This window comes from Pogoniulus pusillus, chromosome 30, assembly GCF_015220805.1.
Source record: "Pogoniulus pusillus isolate bPogPus1 chromosome 30, bPogPus1.pri, whole genome shotgun sequence".
Lineage (NCBI taxonomy): Eukaryota > Metazoa > Chordata > Aves > Piciformes > Lybiidae > Pogoniulus > Pogoniulus pusillus.
Genome location: NC_087293.1, coordinates 12,665,852 through 12,675,365, shown reverse-complemented (window position 1 = coordinate 12,675,365; position 9,514 = coordinate 12,665,852).

The following is a 9,514-nucleotide window of genomic DNA, read 5'->3' as shown; positions in this document are numbered from 1 at the left end:
GCTGGGGCTGGGTTTGAAAAGCAGCTCTTCCCTCTCCCAGGGCAAAGAAAACAATTGAGGGGAATGAAAACTGGGTGCAGTTCTGGAGCCCCCCAACACGAGAAGGACATGGAAGTGTTGGAGCCAGTTCAGAGGAGGCCACCAAGATGCTCAGAGGGATGCAGCAGCTCTGCTGTGAGGACAGGCTGAGAGAGTTGGGGCTCTGCAGCATGGAAAAGAGTAGTCTTTGAGGAGACCTTGGAGTGGCCTTCCAGTATCTGAAGGGGGCTACAGGGAGGCTGGGCAGGGACTACTGACAAACATGAAACCCCATGCCCTCTCTGGCTCCCCAGAGAGGTTGTGGAGTCTCCTTCTCTGGAGCCTTCCAAGGCCTGTCTGGATGTGTTCCTGTGTGCCCTGAGCTAGATTGTGTGGTCCTGCTCTGGAAGGGGGATTGGACTGGATGATCTCTTTATGTCACGTCCAACCCCTAACAACCATATTGTCACCTTTCAGTATCTTAAGGGGGCTACAAGAAATCGGGGGAGGGACTTTTTAGGCTGTCAGGTAGGGATAGGACTGGGGGGAATGGAATAAAGCTGGAGGTGGAGAGATTCAGACTGGACGTTAGGAAGAAGTTGTTCAGCATGAGGGTGATGAGAGCCTGGAACAGGTTGCTCAGGGAGGTCGTTGAGGGTTGGACTTGATGATCTCCTTGGGTCCATTCCAACCCCTGACATCCTGTGAGCCTGTGATGAGAGGTGACCAGGGATGGGCACAACAGCTATGATGTAGGATGAAAGACCAGCATGGTGATGCTGGCTCAATCTGTGCCAAACACAAAGGCATCATAGGATTGTTATGGTTGAAAAAGTCCAACTATCAACTCAACACCACCATGGCCATCAAACCACGCCCCAAGTGTCATGTCCACACCTTCCCTGAACACTTCCAGGGATGGCTGAAAAGCTCAGCATGAGCCACTCATAGAATCAGTCAGGGTTGGAAGGGACCACAAGGAGCAGCCAGTGCCAACCCCTGCCATGCCCAGGGACACCCTACCCTAGAGCAGGCTGCACACAGCCTCAGACAGCCTGGCCTCAGACACCTCCAGCCATGGGGCCTCAACCACCTCCCTGGGCAACCCATTCCAGCCTCTCACCACTCTCCTGCTCAACAACTTCCTCCCCACCTCCAGCTTTGCTCCATTCCCCCCACTCCTGGCACTCCCTGACAGCCTCAAAAGTCCCTCCCCAGCTTTTTTAGAGGCCACTTCAGATCCTGGAAGGCCACAAGAAGGTCACCTGGGAGCCTCCTCTGCTCCAGACTGCACAGCCCCAACTCTTTCAGTCTGTGCTCACAGCAGAGCTGCTGCAGCCCTCTCAGCATCCTCCTGGCCCTGCTCTGGACACTCTCCAGCATCTCCACATCCCTCTTGTAATGAGGGCTCCAGAGCTGGCTGCAGCACTCCAGGTGGGGTCTCAGCAGAGCAGAGCAGAGAGGGAGAATCCCCTCCCTGGCCTTGCTGGCCACACTTCTGCTGCTGCAGCCCAGGCACTGCTTGGCTTTCTGGGCTGCAAGTGCACACTGCTGGCTCCTGTTGAGCTTCTCCTCCAGCAGCACCCCCAAGTCCCTCTCCTCAGGGCTGCTCTCCAGCCTGGCACTGCTCAGCCTGCATTTGTGCTTGGCATTGCCTCGACCCAGGTTGCTCAGGAAAGCGCATCCCACGGAATCCCAACTGGCCAAGTCCAGCTCATCCCCACTGCCCATTTTTGGTAGCACAAATCATGGCCCTGCCTTGGAACCGTGGCCATTCTTTTTCTCCACCTGCAAATAAAAGTGTCACACTGCTCAGAGCTCCAGAGCTGCTGGGAAGGACCCAGGAGCCCACTAAAGAGAGAGACTTTAAGCCTCAGCGTTCAGAATTACAAGAGATCCGTCTGGGCAGCCTGGAAATACAAGAAATACTACAATGCCAGGGCTAAAACCTAATGAGAAATGGAACAAGCTGAGACAGAAGCTTAACAAGAAATACTGGACAAGTCCCCCAAGAAAAACTACCAGCAGCAGCAGAGAGGAGCTGCCAGGCAGCTCTGCAGCTGTATTGATCAGAGCTGGAGAAATAAGAGGAGGGCTTTGGGAAGTAGATAAACAGGGAGATATACAGCAGGAGAGGTCCAGGACTGATGAAAAGAGGAGAAAATGCAGCTTAAATCAAAGGGCAAATACACAGAAAAGAGAAAAGGTAATAGGATTTGTGTTTATGGCTAAAGAGGAGAGTTGTGGGGAGGTGATCGGACACGGTGGTAATTGAAAAGAAATGGAAAATGGAGCTTGGTGTAAATATTTTCTTGGAGCAAAGTGGGCTGAAAGCTTGCAATGAGCTGTTATTAATATCAGCTCCAGCCTGGCTCTGGGATGGATATGCAGAGAGGTGGGAGGGAAGCAGGCTGGGCAAGGCGTGAGGAGCACAAGTAAAGGGTTCCGGCACAGTGCAGCTGCTCCCTGCCCGGGGTGGTCCAGCCCTAAGCTGTGCCGGGGTCAGGGAGGTCTCATCTGGCTAGGCAGAAGGCTGGGGGTCTGCTTCCTCACCTGTCCAAAAGCTGGTGGCATTGTGCCCCTGCCTCTCCTGCCCTCACGCTGGTGAAGGGCTGCTGCTGGGGCTCTGGGGGCCTCTCTGCTGGCAGCAGGGCTGAAATCAGCTCAGGATGGATGGGGCAGGGAGAGTGTGGGGCAGGAATGGTGTGGGGCTGGGATGGCTGAGGCAGGGATAGTGTGGGGCTGGGATGGATGGGGCAGGGAGGGTGTAGGACTAGCCTGGTGTGGGGCAGGGATGATGGTGTGGAGCTGGAATGGAAGGGAGAGGTAGGGTGTGGGGCTGGGATGGATGGGGCAGGGAGGGTGTGGGGCTGGGATGGATGCATCAGGTCTGCATCATCCTCTGACCATCCTGGGGTAGGAACTGGGGATGTGTGCAACATGGTCCATGATGCTCATAGTTCCAGGGACATTAGCCCCAGGTGGGTTAACCCCAAAATCCTGGGGGTCCCAGGGCTTGGGATGGAGCTGTGGGTCCCTCTCCCTCATCAGAGAGAGAGGTCCAGGCCATGCATCATGGCAGTGCAGGGCTGGGGACCACACTGCTGCCTGCCTCCAGCTCCCTGACTCTGGTGTCATAAAGCAGGAAGCAGACCCACAAATCCTCCTCCTCCTCCCACCCACTAAATCTCTGCTGTCGCTGCCTCGCTGTAGAGCACTCCCCAGCATGCAGAAGATATTTGCTGGGTGTGGGAATCTGTAGCCTCCTGACTCCAGCAGCACTGGGCAGGGCTGGGTGGGAGGCTCCTGTGCTGGGGCGGGGAGGGGAAGAGGACGGTGGAGCAGGGGGCTGGGGGCTAAGCCTGATAGAATGGTTCTGGTTGGAAGAGACTTTTAAGGTCATCAAGTCCCTGAACTAAACTGAGCAGAGGGACCCCCAACTTGCCCACCCAGAGCCTCTCCTGGGTGCTTGCCTGCTGCCCCGGGGGGGTGACCACCACTGCATGGAAGGGCCGCAGGGGCTGCAGCCCTGCAACCCTCCCTCCTCCTGTCCCCCCCGAGATGGAGTGGGTCTGGATGTGTGCAGGGGTCCCCAAGCCCTAGATGGTTTGGAGGGGATCTGTGTGCCACCTCTCTCCACAGAGAGGTCTTTAGGGGTAGCATCTCTGTTGAGCAGGGGGGATGCAGTCTCCCCTCATGCCCCTCACAGCTCTCCAGCCTCTCCGTTACCATGGCAATGAGTGAGGCAGGTTCCTCTTCTCTTCCTGTGATGCTCAGCTCCAGCATTCCAAGGCATGGCCATGGCCAGGCTGAAGCCCACCACTGACATATTAATCAGAGCTAATTGGAAGCCCTCCCCACCCCACCCCCCCTCCTCTATGCTGGGCTTGGCAGCTGCCACAGTGTCATCCCCAACCCATGGCTTGCCCTCTGGGGCACAGTGAGGTGTAGGGAGTCCTGGAATCCCCCCAAACCTGGCTCAGACTGGGGGCAAGCCTTCTCTGTGGTGGCAAAGCATCCCCAGGCTGGTCCCTTGCTCCTCCTAAATGCCACCAAAGCTCCTCAGGCCGCAGATGGATTTCCCACACCTCAAAGAAGTAATTAAAGGGAAAGGTCGTTCTTCATTGTTCTCATATTTATTCTTTTGCTGCTCAAGCCCCTGAGCCATCAAACAGGCAAATTAACTCTTGGAAGCATCTATTGAAGGCTTCAGGTGGAGTGGGGAGCAGCGTGGGGCTGTTGGGTGAGGGGAGGGTGGGAGCTGGCAGCCCTCTCCCATCCCCCAGCTCCTCTCATTCAAGGTGCTGGTGCTGAGGGAAAGGCTTCTGTTGGATCAGGAGGCAGAGCTGGGCACAGCAGGTGGGGGTCGGGAGTATAGCCCCCTTGTGCCCCAGGGCTGGCACTGCAGCCTGCACCTTGCCATTGCACCCTGGCATTGCATCCTGCACCCTGACACTGTGAGGCGCATCCTGGTGCTGCATCCTGCACCTTAGTACTGGGCAGTGAGCCCTGGCAATGCAACCTGCACCCAGGCACTGTGGGATGCAGCCTGGCACTGAACTCTGAACTGCAGGGGTCACACTGGCATTGTATCCTGCACCCAGGCACTTATGGGTGCACCCTGGCACTGAACTCTGAACCCTGGCACTGCAGGGGTCACACTGGCATTGTATCCTGCACCCAGGCACTTATGGGTGCACCCTGGCACTGAGCTCTGAACCCTGGCACTGCAAGGGTCACACTGGCATTGTATCCTGTACCCTGGCACTGCAACCTTCACCCTGGCACTGCACCCTCAGGGCACCAGCACCCACCCTGCGGGGCAGGGAGAGGGCAACAGCAGCAGCCTGCTGCATTACCCAAGGGCAAGATTATTGGCAGGGGTAGGAGTTTTGTTTATGGAGGCCCTCGGAGACCACTTTGAAGGAGGTCTGGAGCCACCAGGAAGCTGCTGAGATGGATCCTGAGGAGTTAATTGAGCAGCTGAGGAGACGGTGGCCGCTGGCTGGGTTGGGTGCTCAGTCCCCTGGTAAGCAGGGTTACTAATGAGAGGCTCATGAATATGAATGAGGGATGATTCCAGCTGGAAAGGGCACTCAGCAAACCATAAACCCCAGCTTAATCTCTTTATTAGCAAAGGCACCTTATTAATAGCAGCCTGCTGGTGAAGGAGCAGGCTTCAGCCCCCAGCTGCTGCTCCCCACCAGTGCCCAGCACCAGGCTCTGCGGAGGTCACAGAATGGTTTGGGTTGGAAAGGGACCTTCAAGATCATCCAGTTCCAAGCCCCCTGCCACGGGCAGGGACAATTGCCACTAGCCCAAGGTTGCTCAAAGCCTCATCCAGCCTGGCCTTGAACACTCCCCAGGGGTGGTGACTCCAGCACCTCCCCGGGCAGCCTGTGCCAATCCCTGACCACTCTTAAGCGAAGAAATGTTTCTTCATCTAAACAGAACCACAGAAACATTCAGGTTGGAAAAGACCCTCAGCATCACCAAGTCCAACCTACAACCCTACTCTCCAACCTAACCCTCCCCTGGCACCATTTCAGGTCGTTTCCTCTCCTCCTATCACCTGAGACTAGACAGAAGAGACCAACCCACACCTCACTGCAACCTCCTGTTAGGGAGCTGCAGAGCACAATGAGGTCTGCCCTCAGCCTCCTCTTCTCCGCACTAAACACCCCCAGCTTCCTCACTGCTCCTCCCCAGCCCTGTTCTCCAGACCCTTCACCGTCTTCATTGCCCTTCTCTGGACCCACTCCAGCCCCTCAATGTCCTTCTTGGAGTGAGGCACCCAAAGCTGAACCCAGGCTTTGAGGCGCAGCCACTCACCTCGACGAGTCCACCCTCATCCCTCTCCTCCTGCAGGAGCACAGCAGCTCTGTCCCAGCCACAAGCATCCCCATCTCTGCTACCTCTATACTACTGTCCCTCTCTCACCATAAAAGGCCCATCCAATTATCTCCACCTCTAATTAATGCTAATTATCTCCTTCTGGCACCCTCGGATAGGGGGCTGCCCGCGGATGGAGGCGGCAGCTGGGCTCCGAAATGCTGAAGCAAGGGATGGAGGAGAGGCTGCAAAATATTAATCTGTGAATGAAAATGCTTTTAATTGGATTCTGCCTTCAGGGTCGGGTTGGCTGCTACAGTTTCCATCTAGAGTTGTCCACTCAGCAAAGCCACCACACAGCCCTTCTTGGAGGGAGCCGGCGAGAGGCTCGCAGAGGTTAATAGGAACGGTGGAAAATAAATAGCTTATTGATTGATAATAACAATAAGCTGACTCCAGTCCTACCTTGGTGACCTTCCCTCACCCAACTTGGAGAAAACTCAGTTAGCATCTCATTATGGATCGCCTGGCAGCACACATCCCACCCCCCCACACCCCAAGTGTTAATGAGAGCGGGCAGCAGGATGGGCCAGGAGCTCGCTCTAGGCGCAGGGGAGAGCCCCAGGGTGGCTCCTGAGGGCTCTAAGGCTGTGGGGCTGGGGAGCTTGTGGTGAGGCAGCCCAAGCCTGGGCACTGAAGAGCATCTCCAAGCTGCTGAGGATGCTCATACAGAAGCATAGAATCTCAGAACCATAGAACCATAGAATCACAGTCACAAAGTCAGAGTCATAGAACAAGAGAACCATAGAATCACAGAGTCACAGAACCATAGAACAAGAGAACCATAGAATCACAGAGTCACAGAACCATAGAACAAGAGAACCATAGAATCACAGAGTCACAGAGTCACAGAGTCACAGAGCCATAGAACAAGAGAAGCATAGAATCACAGAGTCACAGAACCAGAGAACCATAGAGTCACAAAGTCACAAAGTCACAGAATCACAGAGTCACAAAACCATAGAACCAGAGAACCACACAATCAGTCACAGAACCAGAGAACCATAGAGTCACAGAGCCACAGAACCACAGAGCCACAGAGCCACAGAACCACAGAGCCACAGAGTCACAGAGTCACAGAACCACAGAGTCACAGAACCACACAGCCACAGAGTCGAGCCACAGAGTCACAGAGCCACAGAACCACAGAACCACAGAGTCACAGAGTCACAGAGCCACAGAGTCACAGAGTCACAGAGCCACAGAGTCACAGAGCCACAGAACCACAGAACCACAGAGTCACAGAGTCACAGAGCCACAGAGTCACAGAGTCACAGAGCCACAGAACCACAGAACCACAGAGTCACAGAGTCACAGAGCCACAGAGACACAGACACAGAGACACAGAGACACAGAGTCACAGAGCCACAGAGCCACAGAGCCACAGAGCCACAGAGATGCAGAAGCACAGAGTCACAGAGTCACAGAGTCACAGAGCCACAGAGCCACAGAGCCACAGAGATGCAGAACCACAGAGTCACAGAGTCACAGTCACAGAGCCACAGAGTCACAGAGCCACAGAGCCACAGAGATGCAGAACCACAGAGTCACAGAGTCACAGTCACAGAGCCACAGAGTCACAGAGCCACAGAGCCACAGAGTCACAGAGCCACAGAGCCACAGAGCCACAGAGATGCAGAACCACAGAGTCACAGAGTCACAGTCACAGAGCCACAGAGTCACAGAGCCACAGAGCCACAGAGATGCAGAACCACAGAGTCACAGAGTCACAGTCACAGAGCCACAGAGTCACAGAGCCACAGAGCCACAGAGATGCAGAACCACAGAGTCACAGAGTCACAGTCACAGAGCCACAGAGTCACAGAGCCACAGAGCCACAGAGTCACAGAGCCACAGAGCCACAGAGCCACAGAGATGCAGAACCACAGAGTCACAGAGTCACAGTCACAGAGCCACAGAGTCACAGAGCCACAGAGCCACAGAGATGCAGAACCACAGAGTCACAGAGTCACAGTCACAGAGCCACAGAGTCACAGAGCCACAGAGCCACAGAGATGCAGAACCACAGAGTCACAGAGTCACAGAGCCACAGAGCCACAGAGTCACACAGAGCCAGAGTCACAGAGCCACAGTCACAGAGCCACAGTCACAGAGCCACAGTCACAGAGCCACAGAGTCACAGTCACAGAGCCACAGAGTCACAGAGTCACAGAGCCACAGAGCCACAGAGTCACAGAGTCACAGAGCCATAGAATTATAGAATGGTTTAAGGTTGGAAGGGACCTCAAGGATCATCCAGTTCCATTCCCCTGCCATAGGCAGGGACACCCCCCCCTACAACAGGTCACTCAAGGCTTCATCCAACCTGGCCTTGAACATCTCCAGGGAGGGAGCAGCCACAACCTTCCTGGATGCAACCCCACTGCAGGCAACAGAGACATCTCCAACTAGAGCAGGCTGCCCAGGGCCACATCAAGTTTGACCTTGAATGCCTCCAGAGGTATCCCTTTGGGTAGTCTACATCTGCCTGAAGGGACATTGTGGAGAGGCTGCTGGGCTCTTCTCACAGGGAACTGGAGACAGAAGAAGGGGGAATGGCCTCAAGCTGAGGCTGGGGAGGTTCAGATCAGACATTAGGAAGGAGATTTTCATGGAGAGAGTGGTCAGGTAGGATGTAAATATCCCTCCTGGTGCCCAAGCAAGTTGCAGCCACTGCCTGGTGCTGCCAAGGTGGCAGAAGAAAGGCTGGTGGCTTGGCAGGCACAGAAGCTTGTAACTGGTGTTTCAGTTGCTTCAAAGATGTGCAAGGATCTCCTGTCTTCAGCTTTCCTCCTTATTCCACACATGGCTTCCAGCTCTGCTGGCTGTGAGATATGGAAGAGTCATCACCATCTGGGGAACAAGTGGGACCCAGCTGGTTGGCATGGATCTCGTGGAAGGAGGCTCTCAGGCTACTCAGGACAGCAAGGAACCTGCTCAAAGTCTCCCCACAGGGACCTCTAGAATCCCAGCATGGTGGGGACCTCTGGACATCAACTGGTCCAAGCCCCATGCTCAAGCAGGAACACCCACAGCAGCTTGCCCAGGTGCAGCCTGAGGCTGTTTCCTCTTATCCTGTCACTTGTTCCTTGGGAGAAGAGACCAATCCTCACCTGGCTCCAACCTCCTTCCAGGGAGTTGTAGAGAGCAGTGAGGTCTTCTCTCAGCCTCTTCTTCTCTGGGCTGAACATCCTCAGCTGCTCCTTTCCAGCCCTGCTCTCCAGATCCTTCACCAGCTTCAATGCCCTTCTCTGGACCCCCTCTAGCAGGGATGCAGGGATGCAAACAAGGATGCGGGGATGCAGACAAGGATGCGGGGATGCAGACAAGGATACGGAGATGCAGACAGGGATTCGGGGATGCAGACGAGGATACGGGGATGCAGACAGGGATGCGGGGATGCAGACAAGGATACGGAGATGCAGACAGGGATTCGGGGATGCAGACAAGGATACGGGGATGCAGACAGGGATGCGGGGATGCAGACAAGGATACGGAGATGCAGACAGGGATTCGGGGATGCAGACAAGGATGCAGACAGGCTTTTCCTGGAGCACGAGCTCCACCTGCCGCCCTCCCGTTCCGGGCCGCTACCGAGGGAGGT